The sequence below is a fragment of the Eschscholzia californica genome, unplaced genomic scaffold, assembly GCF_041429995.1.
Source record: "Eschscholzia californica isolate CP2 unplaced genomic scaffold, dmEscCali1.0.p SCAF_3, whole genome shotgun sequence".
Classification (NCBI taxonomy): Eukaryota; Viridiplantae; Streptophyta; class Magnoliopsida; order Ranunculales; family Papaveraceae; genus Eschscholzia; species Eschscholzia californica.
Window position 1 is genome coordinate 23,507,572 of NW_028238420.1, and position 9,042 is coordinate 23,516,613.

The window sequence follows — 9,042 nt, forward strand, 5'->3', positions numbered from 1 at the left end:
TGTCACTATCATTTCATGTGTCAAAAACGAGAGAAAAAGACTTCAAGCAAATCAAATGACAAGTATAGTCAATGACGAGTCCGACGGTGAAACCGGTATTCAATTCGGAGTTCGGACGGGGAAGATATGGAAGAAAGAAGTCCGAGGGTATTTTAGTCCTTTGTGAGAATTTGAAGATGTAGAGACAAGGATGGAGGCACTCTCTTGGTTTCTAAATCAAAGCCCAAAACCAAGTCCAAGCCCAAGAAATATGAAGAGAAGAAGAATTGTGTAGAGATTTTATGGGCACCCATTTGTGGTCTAAAGACTTAGTCAAGTTTGACTAAGTCTAGGGTTTGACTCAAGTTAGAGAAAAGGGGGTCAAAGACACTATTCATGATCTTCAACCTTAAAAAAGGAGGCAAAGGAGAGAGGAGAGAGAGGCAAAAGGAGGCTAGGGTTTGGGTTCATCATCTTCTTCATCAAAGTTTAGGGTTAAGAGTTTGGGAGAGCAAGAGGGAAAGAGACAAGGAGGGTGCCAGCCAAGTTGGCCGGCACCACTAGAGCTCGGATATGGGACGGCAGTAGCTAGCCACGGCAGCATAAGTAGTTCAGCGACAGCAGCAGCGACGGCCAGCAGCGACGACAGCACAACAGCAGCGACAACAGCAGCGACGGCCAGTACAGCAGCAGCGACAGCAGCTCGGTTGCATGGGACAACACCCCCTTTGGCCGGATCTAAGTTTAGTTGGCCGGGATCTTGATTTTGGCCGGATTTCCACAAACTTTGACCGGATTTTTATGAGTTTTCCGGCCACTTTCTTGGTCCAAAACCTTAGGGCTTTTACTCCCCATCATCTTGGCTAGCTTCCCATATGGTTTGATTTGATTTTGGATTACAAATTTCTAGAGAGAGAAAGCTAGGGTTAGCTTTAATGGAGGTTGTGTTCTAAATGGGGAAGATGATGGTGCTCGCTATGCGGAACCCAGAAATTTGTTAGAGGAGATCGGCTGCACCTTAAAGACTCATTTTTTCCGACGATCTTAGCCTCGAACCACATCGAAAAAGGGGGATTCTCTCATCATTTCCTTTCCATTTCTTTAATCACCATTTTTAGCTAACTTTAGTGTGTCGATTATATGAGATGAAATGTGATGAATTCGTGATTATGTTTAATATGATTTGATGTTTTGATTACAAATTGATGTACATTCATTTATTTCGATTATCGTTTTGATCGTATTCTCATGTGTCTTGTCAAGCACTTCGCATAGTTAATAGACGAAACGAAGTATTCGATATCGATCGTAGTCTAAGTCATAATTTCATGTGTCTTGTCATGCACTTCACATAGTTAGGCGACTAGACGACACTTTCGATGACTCGGGATTAACCGGTTTAGACGTTTGTTTGACTAAGTATGATCTCCGGATATACATAGTACTTAGAGACATCTACTTTAGGAGTCGAATATCGATTGTACCTCGACACATCAAATCGGACTACACATAGTCGTAGGTTTATCATTATGGATTCCCGGACTTTGACACCTCTTTCACTTATTTGTTGCCCGAATCGAGTCTTATCGTCTCCCGACTCTTGTTTCCTCCAAACTCTTCTCTCGAATCTCTCTCGCCCGTTTACTTTTATCGTTTAATTAGTTTATTTGTTTTCTTTATTGCTTATTCAATCATAACCCCCTCATTTATCCTTGTTTCTATCCTTTTTAGTCTAAGTTAGCTTTTAATATCTAGACCGAGGGATAAGACCCTTCGATATCCAAACTACCTTCCTATCCTTGGATCGATCCCGGCTTTGCCGGATTACTACTTGATACCTCCGCTTGGGTGTGCAACCTTTTCGGGTGCATCAATGCATGACATGGTACCGAAGAGAATAAGGTTCAGGTCCTTCCATGGGTATTGGGGGATGACACTATTATTCGAACTCGGTGATAAAAAACGTATATAAGTATTTAAGGTATATATATGTATCATGAGGTAAACTCTTCAATGATTGGTGAGTCCCTTAGTGGGAGAGGGACTTATTGGCTAGGGGTAAGTCTCTTTTTAGAGGAGATTTTAGTGCATTAGCTAGTACCGTTATGAGACGATACTATCTAATACACTCTAGATTCCCCTGAGGAACTCTGTCTTAGTTGGGAGCACACCATGGGTGGGCAGCTAATCACTGCTATTTCATGCTAGATTAAGGAAAATGGTTTTTTAAATAGTATATAGTAACTGGTTTCATAAATCGTTTTGTCATAATGTTTAGAACTTACTAAGTGAATTTTGAAAACGTGATGGGTTTTGGATTGGTCCGCTACCAGAGTAACTCATATCTGTGAGTATTCTGACCCCTTACCAGTTGTCAATTGCAATGTGCAGGTGCTTGTAGTAGCCTCGAGGCGGAGTGTGTATTCCAACTGATGATCTTGTCTGACGAGGCTAGTGGTGTTGCGTCATTTTCTTCGGTTGTTTGCTTATTGACTTTTCGTTATTTTAAAGTTATGTATTTATTGGAGAAACCAATATGTATATACTTAACACTTGGAGCTGTTTATAGATTGTATCGATGTTTATGAGGTTTTTGTAGTTTTTTTGTGGTTCCGGTTTTGACATAAAACTGAGTTGAGTTTGTTTAACTTTCGCTTCATAGTTTATTTCTGTGTATGCAAATGTATGATTTGCATGACAGGTTTTACAGGTGCGACTGGTTCGATTTACAAAGGAGACTCTGCAGTATTTTGGTCTCGTCTGTGAATTGTCGGGGCGTGGTCGTGTCTATTTTGGGACTAGGGGCGTCACACAAAGTCAGACATTCCTTACATAAGATGAGTGGAGCACTCATGTTTTGAGGAATCTCTCCAATCTCGTCAATTGGAGGTTTTTGACCTTCATCACTCTTGATTTACTCTCATGGTGGGTTACCCAGTGTATATTCTCAACCATATGCCCACGTAGATGACTTGAATACTCCTATTCTCATTGCCCATGAAACAACGCTATGTTGTCGATCTCACGTGTTAGTCTTCGTAAGTCATTGTTGTCCATACAATGACCTGGACTAGGGATATGATAACAAAATAATTCCAAGTTCACTTAATAGGGGTTCATTCATCATATCACATATCTGACAAACCTATTTGGAATTTTTCATCATCAATGGAGTGTCGTTTAAATACGAAACCAAATTAAGACGAGGAAATAAACAACTGTTATTTCTGATAACAAAAGTTTGTAAATTTGAGTCTCCTCCATAAAACTCCTTTACTTACTCAATTTATTAAGCAATGTCATTCCCAGAATGCTCCTTATGCCTTAAACCCTGTATGACTCCCTTCATACTTTGACTTAGGTGACAGTTGAGTTAAAACGGATCTAATCCGAGTAAACCTTTGCTTATTATCATTTTAATCAAAGGTTGCTTCCTTCAATTCTTTTAATAATTCTCTAGTATCTCCTTACTAGAATTAATGCTTCTAAAGCTTAATTATATTCTTTCGTTTGTAGAGTTTGCAACAGTATATAGCTTGGAACCTTTTCTAACCTATTATCCTTCCATGTCTAGAAGTTTCCATTATATGACATCCATTACATTTTCACTTCCCAGTTTGTACCAATAACTCATCATGTGTATTTCCCCAGTTCTTCAGGATGTTATTTAGTTGTGGTCCAGAATCCCTTATCTGGATTTGAATGACAAGGACTTATTATACTATAAGTATTTGAGATGTCTTAGACCAATGCTGATTATGTCCAACATGACCGATCTTTTGCTTCAAGCATTAGCATCTTTCTCATGCATGTTTGCTCATCAGGGTCTACCAGACTCTGAGTCTTAATGAGCTTTATGCCATAAGACTTGGATTGAATTTCTCTTCCAGATTCATTCCCATTTGGACCTTTCAAGAATCTTATTTCACTAAGGTTTCTTGATTTTAGTCCTATCATCCTTTCGATCTATCCTTTATAGATCTTTGATGCCCAAACGCATTTCATCCTTTTGTATGTGGTCTTTTATTGAGTTAGTTCTGAACTGTTTTCAACATCTTTGATGTTGTTCTCAATTTTAGTATGTCCTCAACATACCGGACCAAGAAAACCGGGTCACTCCCACTAACCTTCTTGAAATCCTGAGGTTCAAGATTTTCTTCATTCGTTAGGAATCAAACTATTTTGATTTCCTCTTTGAATCGAAAATTCCAACTCTTACTTGTCTGCTTCAATCCACCGATGGATTTCTGAAGCTTGCGTATTTTACTAACTTCTTATGTCAATAACCTTTTCGGTTGTGTCCTGTACACATCTTCTTCTAGAATGTCATTAAGGAAGATGGGTTTTAACCTCCTCGTATTAGTGTGATCTTTATGAACTCAAGCTTAGCTGCGGATGTAAAGATCTCGTCTAGCATTGGGAAATACCAATGTCTTCATCCCTCTTTGTTTTCAAGTTCCAAACTTTATGAGATATGGAAACCATTTTTAATTTTTGGCTCTGAGCCAATTTAAAAGTTAGGTTCCGTCATAGCTTTGAGCGGGTTCATGGCTTTTATCTCTTATCAGGAAGATCTCATTCTTCTGAGCTAGATAGATAAGCCATTATGACCTAGAGTGGTTATAAATAGCTAAGGAATTTTCTCAACTACTTGAGGTTCTCCTTTTCTTGCGAATCTAATTCGTCTTGTGCAGTAGGTATCTATAGTTCGTCTATCTTTACCTTTTATTCCCCTCTTCCTCTAGGAACAGTTATTTACTGTTCTCAACAGTTTTGTTGCTTTCCATCAAATTATTCGATGTTCACATTTTGTCGAACTTATTCGATGTATACTTTTCTCCCACTTATCCTCCTTGAATAAAACAATTTATAAGGAGGATACCATCACGAGCAACAACAACTTTGTTATATGATGGGTTGTGGAGAAGCCCCAAGTTTCTTCTAAAGAAAATTGTGTCAGACTTGCTAATTTTGTGCCCTGCAAACTATTTTACATGGGCTTAGATTTATAAAGAGTAGGTTAAGTGAGAAAACGATCGTTTCTAGACTATATCCCAAAAGATATTTGCAAGATTGGCCTAAACTCATCATGGATTCATGCCTAGTAGTGTTCGATTACTCCCACTGGACCCACCATCCATCATATGTGTTCCACGGAGTAAGTTGGGAAGCCATTTCTCCACTTCTTTGATGGTTATCAAATTCTTGACTCAATTTTCATCATGCCAATCTAATCGGATGGCTTAAACTTCCTTGTCAAGGTGATTCTTTACTTCGGTTGTACTTTGTTTGAACTTTTCCTAACATCCCGACTTACACTTTATGATCTTTACGTTTCCGTACTTCATGATGTTTTTCAGGCTACCCGTTGAAATAGCTTTCGTTAGCTCGTACAAGTAAACTTATAGGTCTTCATAACCAAGTACGAGTCCCAATAAATTTCTAGTCTGTATGCCTTTTTAATAAGGGTGACTTTGTCATTTGGTCTTTAAGACAGTATCTACATGTGTCCTATGATTCCAAATCTTTTAGACTCACAAGTCCATCGTTTTGAAGCTTCTTCATGTAACTTATGTCAACCAGACCCAAGCTACAATGCTACACTTAACGGGTTTGAATCTTTTGATTTTAGCCGTTAGTATCAATGTTAACAATTTTTCTTCTCCATTAACCTTCACTTGTTTAAGACATTCGATGTTTCTAGAAGAACGTAATAACCACTATTAAGTTCTAAACAAGATCAGTGTCTAAAAGAAAACTATAGGACTTTATAGCGATTTCAGAAACCTTTGCTTCATTTGCTATTAAAATGTTCATATCTCTTTTAGTCAAGTACTCACTTTCCTTAAGCTCCCACTGAGTTGTACATCTGGTCTTAAACACCTAATGAAGGAATTCTACAGTACATGCTTAACTTTGTTAACAAGGATACTGGAATCGGAATTTGCAACTCCATTACTTTTGTCCTCTGAGTACAAAGGGTAATTTTCCTTTTAATGACTTATCCATTGTTTTAGAAATAGTTACAGTAATGAGGAACAATCTTGATCATGGACTCGTCAACCGCTTTGCCTTCCTTGATCAATTGTTTGTCTCTCTTGATTGACATTTTGCCATTTAGAATCTCAAAAACTCTTTTACGATTCCTTACTCTGAATCTCAAGAACCTTTTCTTAGCGTCGGAGCGGCTTCCGGACCCAGGTTCGTTAGGAGCAAGGAACTAGGAGCAGGAAGAAGGAATCTTAATCAACTTGACGGAATATCTTTCATAACGGACGTTGTCATGCATCAACTCCTTATTTCTTGACTGTTCTCTAGCCGGTAAGCCCCTCTCCCACTAAGGGACTCCGCAATCATTGAAGAGTTTACCTCATGATACATATATACCTTAAGTATCTAAGTACGTTTTTTATCACCGAGTTCGAATAAGAGAGTCGTCCCCCAATTACCATGGAAGGACCTGAACCTCATTCTCCTCGGTACCCTGTCATGCATCTAATACGATCTTCCAAAATCAGTTCCATTTACATTTGTATCTCAAAACCAATATTCATATTCGATTCATTATCTTATCAAACACAGAAGTGGAACAACTAATAGCCATATCACACACAAAGCAGAGGGATCCCAATCAATGTCACCTCCCAGGCGAGCGGTCAGGGTGTACGGCCCTGAGCCTCGAACAGGAGGCACGAGCACCAATGGCCAGCAAGTGAAGCACTCTACTCCCACGGGTCTCATGACTAGTGTCGCCCACCTCACCGGTCTCACACGGGTCACACCCATGTCCACATGTCATCCTACACTTAATGGCTACGTGCCCGTAGGTTGACATAATCCACAGTCGGGTACATACAAGAAAATCCCAAGTAGTTCTCAATCACAGTAAAACAATTCAAAAACATTCCTCATGTCACATCAAAACATTTCAAGGTCATTTTTCAACATCAGCATAAACTAACCTAAGAGGTATCTGTGTAGAATTCTCACGAGTCTCTTGTGTAACTTGTGTGCTTATCATAGTACAAATCATCGCAATGTTGTCACCGTGGAGTAGGTTTCACCGACCGAACCACGTAAATCTCTTGTGTTCTGTGTGATTGTTCTTTATTTCCTATTGTTTTTCTTCTTTTTTTTTGAAATAAATCCACTAAAAAGAAACAGATACATGAGTTCCAATACAAGCAAAGTAGCTAAAGAAAGGACTCAAACTGAAATTTAACAATGGGATTAAACCCTACATATTACTAGATGCAGGGATCTAAGGAGAAGTGGCCAGAATATGAGTTGTCTCGTTGCACTCACGGTGGCTGAAGGAATTTTCAAACTGCATTTGAGATATTTCTCCACGTAGCAGCATAATATGGTCGAATAAACACCATGGGATGGTCTGTGGGTCTCTAGATAAGAATCCAACGACTTAAAGGGAGTCACTTTCTACTATAAAATAATCTAACCCTAAAGTAGCCACAACCTTAAACCCTAAAGTGATACCGTGGACTTCACTATGAAGCACCGATTGTGGAGAGAAGTTTCGTTTCAGAGAGGAAATGACTTCACCGTTACTCGTTCTGGCAACCGCTGCAGCTGACCCTCTAGATAATCAGAAAGCTCCATCCACATTGATCTTGACCTTGCTATAAGGTGGAGTGATCCACTATTCGATCTGTACTGAGTTAGTAGATAAAGGAAGATCATAGAGATTTGGGTGATACCTGAGTTCCTTCTCTGCTTTTCAATGAATGACCTGAAGATTAACTGGAACTCCATTGAAATGCAAATCGTTTCGGGCCTTCCACCAGTACCAAAGAAGATAAGTGTATCTAACCCAAGTTTTATTTTTATTTTCTTCCTGGTTGTCCTATTGGTTTTCTTGGATTACTTGATTTGTCATAACAAAAGTTTTGAAATTTTGGTATGGTGTATACATTTTGAATTTGTTTCTCCATTGGTAATGTAGCCAAACAAGGAATCTTTTGTGAGCAGACTTGAAGTTGGCTAATTTTTCATTTTTCAACTTTTTTCTTGGAAGCATAAGCACATTGTTCCACAAATCGTTTTAGTGTCTTCTTTGAGTTTAAATAGTTGTCAAAAAAAAGCATTGATACCCTCACTTCTCTGAGTACTAGACATATTTGCCCAAAAATATGGTTTCACAAAGTACGAAACCCATCTTCGTCTCTCTTCGTATAATCCATCTAACCATTCAATATATGCAAGTGAAAGGTATTGATCATCTCATACCATTTTTTCTCAAACTCCTCTACACTTTCGATGTCATATACCAATTTTTTAATGTTTTACTTATTGCCTCATAATTGGTGTAACGACTGAACTTGTTAGGCAATTTTTTTCATTATAAGTCACAAACACCATTGATCGTTCCAAAAAGGGTACACCCACAAGTATACGGGCGTCAAGTAATAAAACCCGGTAAGGCCGGGATCAATCTACAGAGACTAGTCAAACTCATTCTTAATCTCAAATTAACACGATTTTTCTTTCAAATCGTTGGTGAGAAACTGAGAAAATGACAAAGTAACTAAAGAAATTAATGTTACAAGGAAAACGATGGGGTCAAGCCTAGGATTTTAGAATCCATCTTAACACGTCTTAATGACGACCTAAACATGCACATCTTTTAATCTCTCAAGTTTTGGCAACCTATCATACCAAACCCCAGAAAATAGTCTAGCTAAAGCCAAAAATAATCAAAGTCTAAATCCAAAGCATTGACACATTAAAGTCGGAGAATTAGTTACTCAGATCATCAAAGTCATTACAAAGAGTTTCATTATAACATATAGATAACAAGAGGAGTAAGAGATCACCAAGTGGTAGAGTTCATGATGATGGTGATGAACATTGATGATGTAGATGAAGAAGGTGGATTAATGTTGATGAGATTCTCTCTCACAAAGAAAACTCAATTAAAATAACATCTTCGTTCTTCTCTCTCTGTAAATCAATAATCTCTCTCTAGAAACACTCTCTTTCTTTTCTTTTTCTTTTCTCTTTCTCTCTATTCACTCTTTTCTCTGCCTCACAAAGAAAAAAAAAAGT